The sequence below is a fragment of the Rhinatrema bivittatum genome, chromosome 11, assembly GCF_901001135.1.
Source record: "Rhinatrema bivittatum chromosome 11, aRhiBiv1.1, whole genome shotgun sequence".
Taxonomy (NCBI): Eukaryota; Metazoa; Chordata; class Amphibia; order Gymnophiona; family Rhinatrematidae; genus Rhinatrema; species Rhinatrema bivittatum.
The window spans coordinates 82,122,409-82,137,151 of record NC_042625.1 but is presented as its reverse complement, the minus strand read 5'-3'; the positions used below and the strand labels follow the sequence as shown (position 1 = coordinate 82,137,151).

Below are 14,743 nucleotides of genomic sequence, written 5' to 3'. Positions count from 1 at the left end.
TTTGTCCGGCTGTGATAAACCCTGGGGATGGGAGCAAATGACTGTGTGTTAATCGGAACCATCACCTCTGCATCCCCAGATTCTGCGAATCACCGGGAGGGATCATCCCCCTCCACCATCAGTCCCAAATCTTGGACCACAGGCTAGGAGTTTGGCACATCATGATTTGCAAAGTAGTAAATGACTGAAACACAGCCCCCAGTCAGACTGAGTGCTATTTGAACAACCCCCGTCCATCCACCCTGCACCGGTCTAAAAATCCTGCTACTCGGCAATGCATGCAAATAAATGTCATGCATATTCATTGCAGATATCCCGAAAGCCCCACTGGCTGGGGGGTCCTTGAGAATGGGGTTGACCTCTTCTAGCACACACATGTGCATGCCATTTTTTTTTCACAGGCGTGAGCTGTGCCTCTGACAGGGGTGTGCCTTTCTTTACCTTCTAGGGGAAGTGCCAACTGCCAAGTAACAACACAGAGTCTACCACCTGCAGGTCTCTCCTTCTGGAGAGGGTCGGGAATCTCAGCCTCCATGCCTGTCTTCCCTGACACAGGTAAGTGATGTTAGACGGTAGCAGCCACTGCTGTGGAGCCCAGAAATCAAACTTCATCTTCAGAAGGCCCAATGTGCAATCTGCTAGAATAGTGAGCTGCACTACACCGGTCCTCTGAGATTTCTGAGGCACAGAAAAGAAGTCTCCATTTGTCAACTAGCAGACAGCATTGTGGCTCACTTGAATAGGTAGAACTAAGGGGCAACGTACAAGTTGTAGGTGAGACCTTTTATTGGACTAACATAGTAGCGCACTTTCTGGATCCATCACCTACAAACATATATAACAAGGTCAGAAAAGCAGTAACAGTAAATATACTCATGTCCCACTACAGCAGAAAAGAAACCCATGGATATATGACATGTACTCATATAGGGTGGAAGGTGGGGGAGGAGGCTCTGTTTGAATATATGAACTTTTAGATTCAAGAAGATAAGGAGCTAATGATCTTTGAAGAGGGCTCCCTACAGAAAGCCTTCCTTTTGGTAGGAGCTTTGTGGTGCCACTGACCACTCTTTCACTGCTGGAGCAAACTGGGATGTTCCCAGTAGCAGGAAGGAGTACTTTCCTAAGATATATATATCTATATATATATATAGCCTGCACAATCCAGGTCCTTGAGTTTCCGACAGGTCCTGGTTCAGGCACTATCCATCTGGACTGAAAAGAAGGTCAATGCGCACAGTTTGGCTTCGCACAGAACGGGACTTGTTAGTAGCCCTCTGGGCTCATGCACCCTGGTGGGCACCTTCATCTGACTGGACAATAAGTTGCCTCAAATTTTGAGTACAGAATTCTCCTTTAGAAAGCTTACAGGATCTTCAACAACATGAAAATAAAAGCTGGGAGGGAAAACTAGGACCCTTGCAAAGCATTCTTGCTTTATAGATATGTTGTAGGTGGTGCTGGGCATATATAGTGATATATTTATATCATTGAATAAATATTCAGTGCCTCTGTTTTCAATTAAAGTGGACTTCTCTCTCCCAACTGCAGAATTGTGATTTATTAACTCTGCTTACATGCGGAGCATCAGCAATGTCCTAGGCACATTTAATACCAGGGATGTGGAAGCACAGATTAGAGTTGTCATTTTATTTAATTGTAACCATTATCCAGAGAGCGGTGCATCTTCATCAGCCCTTCACCAACCGTTTTCTATTCTTGCAGAAAGGACGGATTTGCATTCCAGAAGAGATCTCCGGCAGAGCGCAAACTTATCTCAGGAGCACAGAATGAGTAGCTCCATTCTTTCTGCAACCAATGAAGCAAGGATTTTCAGGCTTATGGGGGTAATTTTCAAAGCCTTTTTAGGCACATGAAGCCCACTTAAAGGGCTTGTTATAAAGTTGCCCGAGGTTTGTGCACTGTAAAAGGATTCATGCAACCCTATTTCATGCATTCTTGTATGCACACAAAACACAGGCATTCTAGGGGGGAGGGGGAGTTGGGATTTACACCTCCACTTTTGATTTTCAGCATGCATGTGCCTAAATTAACACAAGTAAGTTACGCTCTGCAAAGAACAGGTGTAACTCTGTACGGGTGGGACTGTGTGCATTATTTTGCATAATTTTCAAAGTGAGCTTAGGCACATATGCTTGCTTCAAAAACTGGAGTAACTTATGTGCATAGAACTCAAGCAAGTTACTGTAATGTTATACAATTACACTCCCTGATATTGAGGGATGACAGGAAAAGTTTAAAGCTAATTTAGCCTCCCCTTTCCTTCTCTCACACACACACACACGTATCAGACACCATAGGGACGCTGACATGCACAGACACTCACATACAGCACAGATATGCAGGATAACAGGAAAGCACAGATAAATATTCAGCTATTCACATGTGGATTTGTGCAGACATGTGGTTCACTTTACAGGTCTTACCTTGTGCCCTGTTTCTAGGCAATTAGCTCTGGAGGGGGGCCAATCATCTTAAGCCACAGGGAGCAAGCTTGGGTTAAAAATGTGGAGCCCCTCCAGGCCTGGAGCAGCTGCAGCCATGGATGTGCAATGTAACGTTTTAATGTGGTGGGGCTGGCCTGCTCGTTCTGTGCCAAGTGGAGGGACCTGGGTCCTATTCCTGGCTGAGGTCTTTTGCTCCCTGAGTTGGCCGAAGGTGGAAACACTGCAGAGGAATCATAAGAATCGTGCAACAGTGACACCAAGCTGAGCTGCCTCTGCTGTACCCATTTTTGGAGATGCATTTTGAAGGAACAGGCGGCTGAGGTTAAGATTCCTGGGGGTCTTCTCAAATGGGTAGATCAGCTCTTGTAACCTCGCTGCTATGTCGATAGTTTGGCGAACCCTGTTTGTTTCAGGTTCAGACCGACAGACTAGGACAAAGATGACTAGAGCTCCTAAGATCTTGGGTGAACCCCTGAACAATGGGGCTCACCCAAGGATTTACCTGTGATCCTGACAGGGCTTACCTGGGCTCACCTACGAAGCCCACACTCAAACGCAAAGGGATTTACCTACATATGACTGTGACAGAGCTTACCCTACAAGCATACATACAGCCAACAGTTTATCCCTTATAGGAGCTCACTGCAGCCTCCCTGCTGAGTTTCTGCATTTCAGTCCTTACAGGAGATTACAGTAATTCACACACACAAAATATGCACAATACGAGACACAATTCAGCTCCTGGTGAATAATGGTTTATTATGAATATATAATGATCAGATACAATGAATGGCAAATAATCATTGACTGGCTGATTGCACATATATGCAAGAATAATAATACAATATAATAGGCAAAGGATACATTCCTTACTGATGTTGTATAAGGTCCCAAGGAATCGGTTGGCTCTGCCATGTCTGTTTCTTGAAGAGATCTGATCTCTGACAGTTCTGACCATTTTTATACAATTCTGTGATTGTACCCAAAATAGCTCCAGCTCAGGAGCCGGAGAGGCGTCCTCCTCACGCAGCCTAATCACAACTTTCAGGTTTCCCAAGGTCAGTGACCTTTTTATTATTTCTCTACAGTAGCAAAGGGATCTCATGATGACAGGGTCAGAGTCAGTGACGATTTTATTATTTCTCTAAATAGTAGCAAAGAGGTTGTATAACTGCAGGGTTCTGCCTCTGTATATTCTGTCTGTCTGTGGCTCTGAGTTCATTAATAGACTCAGGCTAAATAATCCCATTATATTTTCCAAAAGACAGAGAAAAATGGATGCAGCCCTTTTGGTTACAGGTATCCATCTTGCTCTAACTCCCATGCTGTGTCTTTTTGGCTTGTGGGATGAAAACGATATGTTATGCAATTCTGTTTCTTTTGTTGCATTTTGTATTTCACAGAGTGGACATGTGCTGTTTTAATTTTGTATGTCCCTTTCTTACCCACCAAGATTTGTGGATCGGCAGGATAGAAATTTGTATAAACAAATAAAAGGCAAAAATGACGCTTTTTTTTAATTTTTTTCATGCTGCAAATGGCACTGTTTTAGAAAAAGAATGCAAGTTTTTAATGGATCCATAACACAGCCACCACTGAGAGCCTTTGCTTATGCAAATAAAGGGAAACTGGGTCACAGCAACGCTGTACAGCAAAGGTTCTCAAGCTGGCCCTGGAGTAACCCCCCCCCCCCCCCCCCCCCAGCCAGTCTGGTTTTCAGGATCTCCACAATGAATACGCATGAGAAAGATTTACATGTGATGGCCTCCATGGTGTGCAAATGTTCCTCATGCATATTCATTGTGGAGATCCTGACAACCAGACTGGCTAGGGAGGTTACTCCAGGTCTGACTTGAGAACCATTTGCTGCATGGCTCTTTTCTGATCCGGTCACTCACTCAGCTTACCTTTATAGTTTTGCTACTTAACAGAGTATTGCATTTTATTAGTCGCCATGAAAAGTTATCCCTAATTTATATAAAGTAATCTCCTATAATGCTGTAAATGCTACCTGTATTGGATAAATAAAGATTTTTTTAAAAACTGGAAGTGGTCCCTCAGCTAAGGTTATTGGTGGGCTCCCCAGCATTTGGACAGGTTGAGCCAGTCCTGGTCTTACCCTAATACATCCGTAGGTTTGTAGTTGCAACATTCCTAAGAAAGGCTGGACTGTAAAACCAGGAATGGCTCAGAATGACCGCACATCTGGTAACCCTATCCTCACAACCCAAGTGAGGCCGAGTACCATCTTCCTCCAGCTCCTTGTCAGCGATTAAAGCAAAGTGCACATTATTTCATAATGCAATACCGTGCGGCAGTTACTGCGAGTTTCAGTGCTGCTTCTCTCTGCTTCCATGTAACTAAATCTTAGTCTCTCGCCACACCTGGCTCCTCTTGCAAAGTTTAATTTTCAGATTGTAAGCCTGTGGCACAGAGCCACCCAGGACAACTACTCAGAACTTCTGAACCAATGGGGCTTGGGGAAAGATTTCATATTGGGGCCAGATTTGAAGAGCCCTCCACATTGTTCAGGATGCAACCGTCTGTCACATCTCTCTATTGAGAAATTTGTCAACGTTGGCATATATTTAATGATTAACATTCTGAAAGACCTACTTAACAGATACTTTCTTCTGACATGAAATGCCAGAAGAAAGCTACAGCTGCACAGAGAGCTACAATTTGCAATTCTTGATTTCTTTTTCAGTGCATGTTGGGTTTATTGACAAGTATCACATGAGGAAAATTCATTACATGATCAGTCTTACAGTGCTATATGAACTAATTTCTCCCATCTTGTTGATGTCCGTGTGTTTTAAAGCAGATAGTCAAGTGCTGGCATGATCTACCAAGCATTGAAGAAGCATAGGTGGCTGCCAAGAGCAGCAAGCTGTAAGGGATGGCAAAAAGGCCTTTGCAAGCCTCTGCCACTCCTGCCCCTCCTCCTTCTTCTGCCCTTCTGTGTTTCTCTGCACCCTCCCTTCTCTTTCTCCAAGCACGAGCCCTCCCCCTATGCCTCCTTTCTCTTTTGAACCAGTGAGTTGGCCATAGGCCACGTCTTTCTTCCTGCATGTCAAAATGCTTGCAGTAGCAGCAATGCCCTCTCACCAAGGCATGCTTATAATCCTTGCAGAAGTCCTGTCTCTTTCTGCTCCCATGTAAGCTTCCCTTTTAAACTGGCCAAGGATGAGAAAAAGAGGGAAGCAAACTTTGAAAATCACCTACAGATAGTAGGAACTACAGATACTAAGGAACTTCTCTACACCAGCAGGTGGAGACAGAGAGCAATTCAAAGAATCGTTCATGCTCTGGAGAATTTCCTTTGCTTCCTGAGTGGAAATATACTCTTTGGCACTTCCTATTAATAAAGAAAAGCAAATAAAAAAAGAAATACAAGCAATAAACAGTAACAAGAATTTACATAACTCTTACTACAAGGAGAGTATTTAAACTGGTATATGTTAAACTAGTAGAATTCAAACTTATAACTCAAAAAATATTTCCCCTCCTGCTATATTTCATATCCAAAAGCCACATATGGATTTCTTAATGGGAAGAAAAATGATCTAGCTTATTTATTTAAAAAGGTTTCTATACTGCTTAGTCAGGGGCTTCAAGGTGGTTTACAACTTAATAACATTCACATAATAAAACATATACATAAACGTGTAATAAAACTCTTATCATTGTTAAAACATATTAACAGGCACTTTTGCTTCACTGTTTGGAAGGTTACTATCAATTATCCATCTAAGGGGAATGCCTGCTTAAAGAGAGGCATTTTCAGCTTAGCCTAATGCAGTTATTAAGCTTGTTGACCTAAACTCTTTATCTGCTGTCAAGGCAGCATTCACTCAATAGTTCCTTGTAAGGACTGTGCAAAGAGCTCAAGGTCAGATTGACAAGCCTTTTATGGACCATTAGCATTATTTTTCTCTGGCAACAAAATGGACATAAACCAACAGAATGTGTGCTGAAGGCTTGTTATCCTAAGAGCCTATAAAGGTAATGCAGCTCAAGGCCTACATTCATCTGATAATCAAGGGCTATTGACCCTTGTGCACAGAGTTTTAATTAAAAGTCTATTAAAAAGAGTAGATAGGTAGGGAGAAGAAGCGAGATGGTGTCAGTGTGATCAGATATCTATGTGAGTTCTTTGCCCTGAGTATTAAAATGTGGAGAAAAATAATAAACTTGTAGTGAAAAATATGGCCAATGTTTCTTTACTCTTAAATCTTATGCATCAGGGAACATAGGAAGCATGACCAGTAAAGATTAGGAAAACATTTTAATGCACTAATCTTCCCTTTGGGAATAAAGGGAAATATAATCCCAGAAGACAAAGGGAGTTACAGTCCGTACTTGAGGCTTTCTCCGTGTCATGGCTATGGGGAACGGCCCAAAGAGTGGCTTTAGTGTGAAAGTCAGAGCCTCAGAAGAAAGAAGATTCCCTTGTAAGAATCGCCCTGCTGCAGGTTTCTTGCGATGGAAAATAGACGAAGTTCTTCCCTGATGTAGGCAAGGGGCGAAACACAGACCGTGTTGGAAGACAGGAGCTGTGATGCTTCCATTTTAAAAGACTCCACTCGAAAGCTATGTATAAATGTTTATTCACTGGCAAGCTTGAAGGATTTGTAAACGTCACTGGGCTTTGAAATATGAAAACTTGGAGTGTGACATGATTGTACACGAGCGGGCTGGGAGTCATATTTTATACAATTATAGGGAGCTAGTTTTCATTTCTGTTTGGGGATGTTTGAAAATCTGGGTTTCGGTTTGTTTAATGTTTAGGTTTGTTTACCTGAAACAAAAACAGATGCCAGAAACTGACGATGAACTTACCCCTTGCTAAGGGTCTTCTCAGTTCACCAAGTAGAAAAGGGCAAGAGGGGATGACCAGTTGTGAGTCCCAGTTGTAAGATTGTGAGAGCTGGCCCTGAGGCCGTAGCAACCTGCAGTCCTACCACAAAAAGGCACTGACTTGCTCCGTTTTCCAGCCAGACCCCAGCAGGGCAGGAGCAACTGGGGCTTGCTCCGGATCCTTTCTTCTAAGAGTGATGGCAGACCCCAACAAGGGGGGTCTGCTACTCCTGGGGAAGGCCCGGGGAGGGGGAGGACATCATTTTGATTGCTGGCGGCTCTAGATTTTTTGGGGGGAGGGAAGGGCTGTTTGGTTTGTTTTTAAACAAAACAAAATATGGGTGTTTTATTGTGTTTTTCTTTCTTTCTTTTTTTTAAAGCAAATGCACAACCCTCATCTAACACCCTCTAGGGTCAGACATAATGAGCCCTTCAGTTTTTAGGAACACACTCGTAAAAATGTTTTTGATTACCGTTCATGCATCATGCAAAAAAACACAAATAAATAAATAAATCCGGTGAATAGATGTAGCTTTAAAAAAGTGACAATTATTCAGATTTCTTGTTGGGCTTCATCCGTTTTACTTTATATTCCATAAATGCACTCATTAACTTTATATACCATAAATGCACTCATTAACAGGGGTGCATGGAATAGGACAATAGCATCTCTGACCGACAGCGTGGAGAACGCTGTCAACTTACGCTGAAAATCCAAAGCCACACCTAGCAGCACAGAAACCAGCCTGGCTTATGTAGCCAATTTTTTTTTTCACATGTATTGGCAGACTCAAATGTAGGCAGTGCCATGAATCTACGGAGGGCACATGGAGAGGATGCAAGGTGGGGAGTGGGGGTGGCGAGGTAAGCTTTAGGAAGCGTTGGACAGCAGTGTGCAGAGATGGGGGTGCTGTTTCGTCCCATGTATCAGGCAGCGTGGGAAAAAGAGAACTAGCATAGCCCCAGCTACCGTTTATGGAATTTATTTATTTATTTCTGTAAGTGAATTCATTAGAATCTGCATATTTAGAATTTAAAAGTCTGCACTTTGTAACCCTATACAAATGTTTTATAGTGACGGGATCAGTAAGCTGAGACATTACAGGGAATATTATTACTGTAATTAAAACACTATTTCAATGACTGAAAGCAGATTCCTCGGTATTCTTTCATCTTACAGGATCCATATTATCACATGAATGACAATCCACAGGAATAGGTGCAGATACAAGAAAAGGAAGTGTAAGTGGGGATTTTAATTGCTGGAATTTTTTTTCCTACAGAGCACACACAGGCTACTCTTATGCAGCGAAGAATTCAACACGAGCAAACTGCCCTGGGGACCGAAGATTTATTCATGTGAAGAAGTATACTACACCCTGCAGTATTGTCACAGTTTTTGTTCATGTGAGGAAGTATACTACACCCTGCGGTATTGTCACAGTTTTTGTTCATGTGAGGAAGTATACTACACCCTGCAGTATTTTCATAGTTTTGTTCATGTGAGGAAGTATACTACACCCTGCAGTATTGTCACAGTTTTTGTTCATGTATACTACACCCTGCAGTATTGTCACAGTTTTTGTTCATGTGAGGAAGTATACTACACCCTGCGGTATTGTCACAGTTTTTGTTCATGTGAGGAAGTATACTACACCCTGCGGTATTGTCACAGTTTTTGTTCATGTGAGGAAGTATACTACACCCTGCGGTATTGTCACAGTTTTTGTTCATGTGAGGAAGTATACTACACCCTGCAGTATTTTCACAGTTTTGTTCATGTGAGGAAGTATACTACACCCTGCGGTATTGTCACAGTTTTTGTTCATGTGAGGAAGTATACTACACCCTGCAGTATTTTCACAGTTTTTGTTCATGTGAGGCAGTATACTACATCCTGCGGTATTTTCATAGTTTTGTTCATGTGAGGAAGTATACTACACCCTGCGGAATTGTCACAGTTTTTGTTCATGTGAGGAAGTATACTACACCCTGCGGAATTGTCACAGTTTTTGTTCATGTATACTACACCCTGCGGTATTTTCACAGTTTTTGTTCATGTGAGGAAGTATACTACACCCTGCAGTATTTTCACAGTTTTTGTTCATGTATACTACACCCTGCGGTATTTTCACAGTTTTTGTTCATGTGAGGAAGTATACTACACCCTGCAGTATTGTCACAGTTTTGTTCATGTGAGGAAGTATACTACACCCTGCAGTATTGTCACAGTTTTTGTTCATGTGAGGAAGTATACTACACCCTGCAGTATTTTCACAGTTTTTGTTCATGTGAGGAAGTATACTACACCCTGCGGTATTGTCACAGTTTTTGTTCACGTGAGGAAGTATACTACACCCTGCGGTATTTTCACAGTTTTTGTTCATGTATACTACACCCTGCGGTATTGTCACAGTTTTTGTTCATGTGAGGAAGTATACTACACCCTGCAGTATTGTCACAGTTTTTGTTCATGTATACTACACCCTGCAGTATTTTCACAGTTTTCGTTCATGTGAGGCAGTATACTACACCCTGCAGTATTTTCACAGTTTTGTTCATGTGAGGAAGTATACTACACCCTGCAGTATTTTCACAGTTTTTGTTCATGTGAGGAAGTATACTACACCCTGCAGTATTGTCACAGTTTTTGTTCATGTATACTACACCCTGCAGTATTTTCACAGTTTTCGTTCATGTGAGGCAGTATACTACACCCTGCAGTATTTTCACAGTTTTGTTCATGTGAGGAAGTATACTACACCCTGCAGTATTTTCACAGTTTTGTTCATGTGAGGAAGTATACTACACCCTGCAGTATTTTCACAGTTTTGTTCATGTGAGGAAGTATACTACACCCTGCAGTATTTTCACAGTTTTGTTCATGTGAGGAAGTATACTACACCCTGCAGTATTTTCACAGTTTTGTTCATGTGAGGAAGTATACTACACCCTGCAGTATTTTCACAGTTTTTGTTCATGTGAGGAAGTATACTACACCCTGCAGTATTTTCACAGTTTTGTTCATGTGAGGAAGTATACTACACCCTGCAGTATTTTCACAGTTTTTGTTCATGTGAGGAAGTATACTACACCCTGCAGTATTTTCACAGTTTTTTGTTCATGTGAGGAAGTATACTACACCCTGCAGTATTTTCATAGTTTTGTTCATGTGAGGAAGTATACTACACCCTGCAGTATTTTCACAGTTTTTGTTCATGTATACTACACCCTGCAGTATTTTCACAGTTTTGTTCATGTGAGGAAGTATACTACATCCTGCAGTATTTTCACAGTTTTTGTTCATGTGAGGAAGTATACTACACCCTGCAGTATTTTCACAGTTTTTGTTCATGTGAGGAAGTATACTACACCCTGCAGTATTTTCATAGTTTTGTTCATGTGAGGAAGTATACTACACCCTGCAGTATTGTCACAGTTTTTGTTCATGTGAGGAAGTATACTACACCCTGCAGTATTTTCACAGTTTTTGTTCATGTATACTACACCCTGCAGTATTGTCGCAGTTTTGACTCAGATGTTTGTTTCACCCGTAGCCCAGGCTGAGAATACTGCAATTTTGAATGTTTCTGCCCCAGGGTAAGCATCACAGGATGTTCCACTCATAGCAACAGGAGCAGAGCAAACAGCAGAAGCAGCTTGGAAGAGGGTGGCATGGACTACCTGTGGGGGCAAAACAGCAGAGGCATCAATGCCCCCAAGGCACAGAGAGAGGGGAAGGACAGCAGTAGGAGAGAGGTAAGAACACTCCAAGGCACTGAGAGAGGAGCAGGGCAGCAGAAGCAGAGGCAATACTGCCCCATGCACTGTGAAAGGGACGGGAGAGCTGCAGCTGTGGCACCAGCACCCGCAAGGCCTTGGAAAAGGGGCAGAACAGCAACATCACCCCAAAGCACCGAGAGGGGGGGGGGGTATAGGGTGACATAAGCAGTGGCATCAATACCCCAAGAAAATACTAAAGGTCTCTCTCTCTCTCTCTCTCTCTCTCTCTCTGAAGCCTTGCCTATTATCTGTCTCAGATTAAAACAAAGCAGGCCGAGGCTGGTAAATTCCAGCCATAGATCTCCCTAAGGTTTTCTCCTTTCTGCCAGCACAGCACTACCACTGAAAGCTCCTGGATACCTGCTCCCATTAAATGCGGTCTCAATATTCTCATAGAGATTTTTTTTTGGGGGGGGGGGGGGGGAGCAGGTTTAAGAGCTTTCTGGAGATGTAGGACTGTCAATCTTCTCAGGTACCCACTGGAGCCTCCTCCTTACTCCTGACGTCTACTGGCGCATCCCCTGTGCACACCCACCCCAGAAGTGCCATAGACTGTACCAAACCATTCCTGTCCCAGGGCATGGATTCATTGATTTTATATCAGGGCTAATAACACTATATGGCCTTACACAGAGATGAAGGGCAAAGAGACAAGGAGGCAAGACATACATTTTTTTTTTCTAAAAACTTGGCTTTTCAAAAAAGCATTTCCAAGCCTTGAATAAAACCTCCTCTCACTAGCACTAACTCGTATGCAATAATGGAATGTAAACACGAATCAACCAACCTCAAACCCTCTCTCACTAATTCCTGCTGAATATTTATCATACTATTACCATTCACAACTGTGTCATATTTATTCATTTGATTACCTATGTACCGTTTTATAGTCTTATTTTTTCACTTGCTATTCTAATGTATCAATAGGCTGAAATGTAAATATTGTGCTGTTCAATTTCTCCCCTTCCATCCCAAGTTTATTTTCCTTGTTTTTTGTAACTTTCCCTCTCCCTTTTTCTGATTCACTGTATTTAAAATTCAAGGTTCTTATTGAAAATACTGTTTTTTACGTTACGTTATGCTTTACACTCCTTGTTATTTGTAAACCGGGTTGATGTGATGCCTATCATGAAACTCGGTATAACAAAAACAATAAATAAATAAATAAATCATCCAGTTGGATTTACCAGAAAGGGTTCACTTTCTACAACAACATAAGAAATTGCCATGCTGATTCAGACCAGAAGTCCATCAAGCCCAGGATCCTGTCTCTAACAGCGGTCAGTCTGAGTCACAAATACGCAGCAGTAGGGATGTGTTTGTCATCTCTATTTTGGTGGGTATGTGCGTCCCTTGCTGACTTTCCAGTACACGTGGGAAAAGGTGAGTATGCTTATATTTTTAATAATGAGATACGTGCATACTCTCTGTTTTCCCTCATGTACTTGAAAGACAGCGAGGTACGTGCGTACCCACCAAAGTGGTTGTGACGAATGCATATCCCTACTCAGCAGTATCCCAAAGAATAGATGCAATTGTTCTTTCTCACAACTAGAGCTAAGCAATGGCTTTCCCAAGTCTAAATGGTTAATAAGGTTTATAGACTTTTTCTCCACGACTTGTTTAAACTATTTTTTTAACACAGCTATGCTAACTCATTTCACTACATCCTCTGGCAACAAATTTCATTGTTTAATTGTGCATTGAATGAACAACAATTTGCTTTAAATGTGCTACCTATTAGTTCATGGAGTGTCTCCTGCTCCTAATACTATTTGAAAAGGTAAATAACCATTCCCTGTTCCACGCAATATTTTATCTATCTCTATTCTATCTCCTCTCAACCATCTTTTCTCGAGGCTGAAGACCCCTAACCTGGTTAGCCTTTTCCCATATGGTAACTGTTCCATCCCCTTTATTAACATAAGAACATAAGAACATAAGAAAATGCCATACTGGGTCAGACCAAGGGTCCATCAAGCCCAGCATCCTGTTTCCAACAGTGGCCAATCCAGGCCATAAGAACCTGGCAAGTACCCAAAAACTAAGTCTATTCCATGTAACCATTGCTAATGGCAGTGGCTATTCTCTAAGTGAACTTAATAGCAGGTAATGGACTTCTCCTCCAAGAACTTATCCAATCCTTTTTTAAACACAGCTATACTAACTGCACGAACCACATTCTCTGGCAACAAATTCCAGAGTTTAATTGTGCGTTGAGTAAAAAAGAACTTTCTCCGATTAGTTTTAAATGTGCCCCATGCTAACTTCATGGAGTGTCCCCTAGTCCTTCTACTATCCGAAAGAGTAAATAACCGATTCACATCTACCCGTTCTAGACCTCTCATGATTTTAAACACCTCTATCATATCCCCCCTCAGTCGTCTCTTCTCCAAGCTGAAAAGTCCTAACCTCTTTAGTCTTTCCTCATAGGGGAGTTGTTCCATTCCCCTTATCATTTTGGTAGCCCTTCTCTGTACCTTCTCCATCGCAATTATATCTTTTTTGAGATGCGGCGACCAGAATTGTACACAGTATTCAAGGTGCGGTCTCACCATGGAGTGATACAGAGGCATTATGACATTTTCCGTTTTATTCATCATTCCTTTTCTAATAATTCCCAACATTCTGTTTGCTTTTTTGACTGCCGCAGCACACTGAACCGACGATTTCAATGTGTTATCCACTATGACACCTAGATCTCTTTCTTGGGTTGTAGCACCTAATATGGAAACCCAACATCGTGTAATTATAGCATGGATTATTTTTCCCTATATGCATCACCTTGCACTTATCCACATTAAATTTCATCTGCCATTTGGATGCCCAATTTTCCAGTCTCACAAGGTCTTCCTGCAATTTATCACAATCTGCTTGTGATTTAACTACTCTGCACAATTTTGTGTCATCTGCAAATTTGATTATCTCACTCGTCGTATTTCTTTCCAGATCATTTATAAATATATTGAACAGTAAGGGTCCCAACACAGAACCCTGAGGTACTCCACTGTCCACTCCCTTCCACTGAGAAAATTGCCCATTTAATCCTACTCTCTGTTTCCTGTCTTTTAGCCAGTTTGCAATCCATGAAAGGACATCGCCACCTATCCCATGACTTTTTACTTTTCCTAGAAGCCTCTCATGAGGAACTTTGTCAAACGCCTTCTGAAAATCCAAGTATACTATATCTACCGGTTCACCTTTATCCACATGTTTATTAACTCCTTCAAAAAAGTGAAGCAGATTTGTGAGGCAAGACTTGCCCTGGGTAAAGCCATGCTGACTTTGTTCCGTTAAACCATGTCTTTCTATATGTTCTGTGATTTTGATGTTTAGAACACTTTCCACTATTTTTCCTGGCACTGAAGTCAGGCTAACCGGTCTGTAGTTTCCCGGATCGCCCCTGGAGCCCTTTTTAATATTGGGGTTACATTTGCTATCCTCCAGTCTTCAGGTACAATGGATGATTTTAATGATAAGTTACAAATTTTTACTAATAGGTCTGAAATTTCATTTTTTAGTTCCTTCAGAACTCTGGGGTGTATACCATCCGGTCCAGGTGATTTACTACTCTTCAGTTTGTCAATCAGGCCTACCACATCTTCTAGGTTCACCGTGATTTGATTCAGTCC

The 14,743-nt window shown here is 41.9% G+C and overlaps 1 long non-coding RNA gene across 1 annotated transcript; it reads left to right on the top strand.

The window, feature by feature from the left end:
- The first annotated feature begins 1,724 nt into the window (after positions 1 to 1,724).
- On the top strand, positions 1,725 to 8,720 carry LOC115100655. Its single transcript, XR_003859159.1, has 3 exons — positions 1,725 to 1,847; positions 3,460 to 3,526; positions 8,612 to 8,720. It is a non-coding gene; the product is annotated as an uncharacterized LOC115100655 (long non-coding RNA).
- The last annotated feature ends 6,023 nt before the right edge of the window (positions 8,721 to 14,743 follow it).